This window comes from Drosophila ananassae, chromosome XL, assembly GCF_017639315.1.
Source record: "Drosophila ananassae strain 14024-0371.13 chromosome XL, ASM1763931v2, whole genome shotgun sequence".
Classification (NCBI taxonomy): domain Eukaryota; kingdom Metazoa; phylum Arthropoda; class Insecta; order Diptera; family Drosophilidae; genus Drosophila; species Drosophila ananassae.
Window position 1 is genome coordinate 3636009 of NC_057931.1, and position 6146 is coordinate 3642154.

General features: G+C 25.4%; 1 protein-coding gene across 2 annotated transcripts in view; it reads right to left on the bottom strand.

Moving 5' to 3' along the window:
• LOC6503585 overlaps positions 1-5789 on the bottom strand; it is a 67770-nt gene extending 61981 nt beyond the window's left edge. Inside the window, exon 1 of one of the 2 annotated variants that reach the window (XM_044716710.1) lies at positions 5547-5789. The gene's annotated coding sequence lies outside the window, so the exon portion shown is untranslated. Of the gene's footprint in view, positions 1-5154 lie in introns of both variants that reach the window. The other variant, XM_044716709.1, reaches the window with a different exon arrangement.
• Positions 5790-6146: the final 357 nt, after the last annotated feature.

Genomic DNA, 6146 nt, shown 5'->3' on the forward strand with positions numbered 1-6146 from the left:
TTTTTTTTTTTTTTTGGGGGGGGGGGGGGGAACGTGTTTTCCACAAAATGTATTTTGTTGGTTTTTTTTTTCTTCTTTTTTTCCTGTTTTGTTGCGTGTTTTCGTTTCTGCGCTTTTGCACACACACATGGACGAAATAGCTCCCCACGCAAATTGCAATAATAAAACTGCAACATCAAACAGAAACAGAAAAAGAAACAGAAACAACAAAGAGCAAAAATAATAATAAAACGCATATGCCACACATGTGGTCGCTTCGTTTTAAATTATTCAGTTTTATTTTGTGAAAAATACAAGGAATGTACTTGGAAAAATATATTAAATACCATTTAATAATGCATTTTAAAGGAATTTATTGGAAAAAAATTGAATTCTTTGCTTGGAGAGCCAAGTAGCCATAACAAATGTCAATAATTTTTAATCATAAATATTTAATTATTGAAAATATTAATTTTCATAAATTTTCAAACAAATATTTAAATGATTCAAATCTTAAGCAATAAACTACAGTTTTTATAATTTTCACTATTAAATGGGCAGATTTTTAAAATAATCTTTATTATTAATTGTATACCTATTTTATATTTATATTTATTTCATTTATAGAAAAAAGAACTTTAGAAAGTCAATTTATTTATTTTTATTCTTTTTTTATGTATTTTTATGTATTTTAAGAAACAATTTTAAAACAATGAAACAAATTTTTAAAATAAATCATTTTCTTCTACATTTATTTACTTTATGAATAAAAAATCTTGTCTTAAGAAACTTTTTTTTCGAAAAAAAACATAAATTTTAGGAATTTTAAACTTTATTAAGTTTTATATGAATTATGAACATTTTAAAAAATAAATATTCAATTATTACTTCAATTATTTAATCAATATTATTATTCAACTATTATTACTATTTAATTATTGTTATTATTAAATTATTTTTATTCAATTATTATTTTTATTTAATTATTTAAAGTTTAATTTTAATAATTTGCACTCATTATGATTATTTAAAATTTATTTATTTGAGATGAAAAAAAATAAAATTGTTCGATTACTGATTCAAAATTGTGTAATAATAATTCCAAGCTAAAAAATACACTTTTGAATACCAATTATTTGATAAAAATAATCAAAAATAAATGGAGATACCCCGAAATAATATTTTTTCTCCTATTCTATTACCAGTAAGCTATAAGTAATCAAAAACAAAAAAAAAACCAACCAAAATAAAACCAAATTAAAGTGATGACTAATCTTACTGCCACATTCTAAAAAAAATGGAAAATATTACTCATAAGAAGCAAAAAAAAAGGAAAAAATTGTGAGATAAAATAGTGGCGCATTTTTCTCAAAACTCATAATTTGTATTTTTTTTTTTTTTGTCATATTTTTCAGGTTCAAGAACATTCGAGTCAGAGATAGTGAAAAATAAAAAAAAAAAAAATAAAAAAAAGGCAAAACGAGAGTAGAAAAATGAAGAAGATGAGGAGGAGGAAGAGGCAGTAAAGATAAGAAAGTGGACAGATAAGAACAAGAGCAAAGAATTTTGCTTTTAATTTTAAATTACTTTCATAATTTTTTTTTTGTTTTTTTTTTTTTAAAGATTGCCAACAAAAAAACAAAGAAATTTTCAGAAAATAAAAGAGGAATGATCTGATCTGATTTTGATTTTGATTTTTTATTTTCATTTTTGACAAAATCCAACATAAAAATTCCATTAAAATGTCAAGTGACAGTTTCTATTGCCCGACCCCTCCTTTTTAGACCCCTCTTTCTCTGCCTCACTCTATCTCTATCTAACTATCTGCCCTCTATCTCTTTCCTTTCCTTTCTATTCCTCCTGTCTGTCTATTTCAAGCCTTCGGTTCCTGTTAGAGATTACAAAATAATCGGTAAAGTTTAGTTGTTGTTTTATCGATTTTTTTAAAAGAGTTTTCGACTTTTTTTTAGGTTTTTATTTTAGTTTGAAATAGATTTTTTTTAATTTTTTTATATTTAATTTAAAAACAAAAATTGTAGGTCTTTTTTTCCTTTATTCTCAATTTTTTTTCTTCTAAATACATAATTAATATATTTTAATATTTTTTATAACATTTATAACTACAAGTTATTAAATATTAATATTAAATTTTAAAATATATTGTAGTTTTTTTTTTATATTTTTATATATAATAATAATAATTATAATATTAATATTTATAAGAATAATTTTTTTATTATAGTTTTTTATTCAATTTAAATTACTAAAAAAAGGGGAAAAAAAAACTAAATCCAAAATTTTCCCTTTTTCCATTCTTCTAAAATTCCCTTTTTTTATTTAAATTTGTATCTCTCCCCTCCTTTTTGTATCTTTTTATCCCATCATCCCGCCAAGCAACGTTGCCAAACTTCTTTTTTTTTTCTTTTTTTTTTCTTTCTCTGCTAAACTTTTTCTTTATTTCTTTTTATATATATATATTTTTTTTTGTTCTTTTTTTGTTTGTTTGAAAGGAGAAGAAGAAGGAAAAATCAATATGCGAACTGCGATTGCAATTTAAATGAGAAATAAAACGGAAAAGCGAAGCAAAGAAATAAAAAATAAAATTAAAAACCAGGGGACATCTATATTATTATTATTATTATTTATGATATTTATTTGAAAGAAAAAAAAAATAATAAAAAAAAAAATACAGAGAGACAGAAAACTGGTTCGACAAAAAATTTATATTTTTTTTCTTTGTTTCTTAATTTTTTTTTGTTAAGAAATTAAATAACAGAAAGAACCACTTTAGGCCACGTATGATCTATAAAAAAAAAATCATATATTCTAACCGAGAAGGAGAAAAGAAATTTAAAACACAAAGTAAAATAATATTTGCATAATTTGAATGCTAATTAGCTAAACGGTAAATGTTTAAAGAAGCTGGTCATAAAAAAATATTTAAAAAAAAAATATCAAAATAAATAGAAATAAAAAAAAAAAAACAAATATATGGTAATATATGTATACCGAGGGGGGAAAGACACTTAACAGCGACAGAAAATAGACACAAAACTGAAAAAAGAAACAAAATAAACTAGATATTTTTGGCGCCAGAAGAGACGAGACAAAATGAAAAGAAAAATACGAAAATAAATAAAAATAAAAATAATACTAGAGAAACACATGTCTCTCGAGAGGAATTTTAAACAAAAAGAAAAAAAACACAAAGGGATTTTCATTTCAAATCTCTAAAATGAAGAAGAATCTACAAACTGGTTTACTTCTGAAGACAATTCTTCCCAAAAGATTCTCAATTCTTTCAAAACGACATATTTATGATGATTCAAACGACATAAAAGTGGTTTTTTAATCGATTTTTCGATACAATTTAGGTAAAAAAAAATAAAGAAAATATAGCTTTTTGAATTTTAAAGCCATGAGGTTTATTCAAATACAGAATTTTGGAACTTCTTGTAAGAAAAATAGAATTTTTCCCATGTTTTTTACTTTAAAAACGACATAAGTACTATTATTTAATCAATTTTGAATTGTTTTTAAATTTTAGAAGCTCAATTTTTCATTATTTTTTAAAGAAAACTTATTTTATTCAATATTTTGTACTTCAAAAATTAAACAATTATTTAATTTACTTTTTATACATTTTAATTCCATTAAAAAAGAATAGAGGAGAGATTATATTCCAATTAAGGAATTTTTTAACCTTTTTCTAAGGTAAATTTTATAATCTTCCTATAATTCTTACTTTCATAAAAAAGAAATTTATAATTTTCTTTAAAAACAAACCTTTAAAAACCTCATTATATTAACATTCAAATAATTTTCTTTCGAAAATAGTTTTTAAATAGAAATAGGTTCTTTTTATTTGAATTTTAAAGCTTTTTAAGTTTAATAAAATATATCCAAAATATCCAAATAAGATTTCTTTCTATATATTTTTTGTTTTTAAAAGCGTTTTTAAAATTCTTACTCGATTGAAATGGAAAATATTAAGATTTGGTTTAATTTTTAAGAGGTTTTTTAGAAGAATTTCTATTTTAAAAAGAAAGAAGAATACATTTCTTCCTAAAATTTAACTTTTTCTTAGATATATAATTTTTTTATACCTTTTATGCCTCCATAAATATATATTTTTTATTTTCTTGACTTTTTTTTTACGCAAATGAATCACCTTTAAAAACTTTTCCTTCCTTGATAAGATTACTAAATTAATTTCTAATCTAAGCAATAAATTTAAAAAACTTTTCCTTCCCAGGTTATAAAAATTATTAAAAAAAAAAAATACAATACAAGTTTAGAAGTTTGTAAAAAATATACATACATATTTTTAAAATAAAGTATTATTTTAAAAAACCCCCCCAAAATAACGAAGAAAATCTTCCCACCGTCGGAGGTGTCTGTCTTTTGTTTAAAATTCCCAATATTTCCCCCCTAATATTGTTAATTAAAACATCTAACCTGCTTTTTTTGTTACTCTTAATATTATTAAATAAAAATATAAGTAACTTACCGTTAAAAAAAAGTTGGAAAAAAAATCCAGAAGAGTCCCGAGGATTCTGCCACACACTAGAACAAATTTTTGGCCAATTTTGGTGAAAAAAATAGCAGATTTCTTGGCTCATTTGTGATTTTCCTTCTTTTTTTAACATTAAAAAAAATATATGTTTTGAATTAAATATTATTTTTAAATTTGCATTTTGCAGGTTAACGGTTTAAATTCATTTTTTTTTTTTTTTAGCACATAGGGCGTGGTGTCTGCCCCAAAAAAAAAAAATACAAAAAAACAATGCGAGTGCGTGTATGTGTGTGTTGTGTTCTTAAATATTTCATCTAAATAATTTTTTATTTCAGTGCAAAGTGACACACACACACACGCACACACACACAACACTGCTATTAACTGCACTTTAAAGAGAGAGCGAGCGAGAGAGCATTAGAAATAGAGACGTACAAAAAAAAAAAAAGTAGAAACGCGACGCAATTTTTACTTTATTTCTTTCTTCTTCTCTTTTATTTTATTTGATATTTTTGTTGCTTTTTATTTTCATTTTTGCTTAGCACACACACACTCGCACACACACACACACACACACACACGTAGGACACACGCACTTGGAACCGAATTGCGTTGCACATTCCATTTTTTTTTTCTCTTTTAATTTTATTTTATTTTACCTCGGTTCGGGTAATTTCCTTTTCTTTCTTTCTTTTTTTTTTGTTGTATATTTAAATTTATTTATTAATATAATTTTTTTTTGTTATAAATAAATTTGTTGTAGTCGGAATCGCAACGCTTGTGGTGTTATCTGGGCGCAGAAACGTTGTCAATTTTTTCACATGCTCTGCAGAGCGCAGCACACACCCGAGTTTTTAGTTTTTAGCCATTGAACCAGCGACAACGCAAACGCAACGCGAACAGAAGCAGCGACGACAGCGACGACTGTGACTGTGACTGTGACTGCGACAACGACAACGACTGTGACTGCGACAGCGGCAGAGGCAGAGGCAGCGACTGCGATAGCGACAGCGACGCCATAGCAGCAGAGCGGGGGTGTTGCCGTTTTTACCTTCTTTTTTTCTCTCTATTTGGACTTTTTTAACCAAAAAAAAAAAATAGTTATAGATATTTATTATTTATAACTTATTAAAGATTTAATTAATTTATTAAAAATGTTTGAAATTCTTGGCACAAAACACGCCTCGAAATATTCGTTACTATTCGGCGTTGCTGCCGTTTCTGTGTTTCTGTTGCTGTTGCTGCCTCTGTTGTCCGAACGCCGTGGCTCTCGGTGTTCGCTGCGCGGCCCGGTTCTTCGACGTCGAGCCTGGCGCTTCGAACATCGAACCAGTCGAGCCGTTGGCAACTGTCCAATGCAACCACTAGGCTGGCTGGCAACAGTGGTGGTTTAAATAAATGGACAGGGTTTTAAATGAAAATGTATATTTCTTTATTAAAATTAAAATTAAACCATTTTTCTGTAAAAATATTATACTAAATGTATATAAAAGAAAGTTTAAATTTTTTATAAATCAAAAATTGTATATTTTTGTGGTTTTTTATGGTTATTTTATATGGCAGCTATAAGATATAGTGGTTAGATATTTTTTATTTTTTAGTTATATGGTAGATAGTACAAAAATAAAGGTAAATTTAAAGTTTCAGTTTA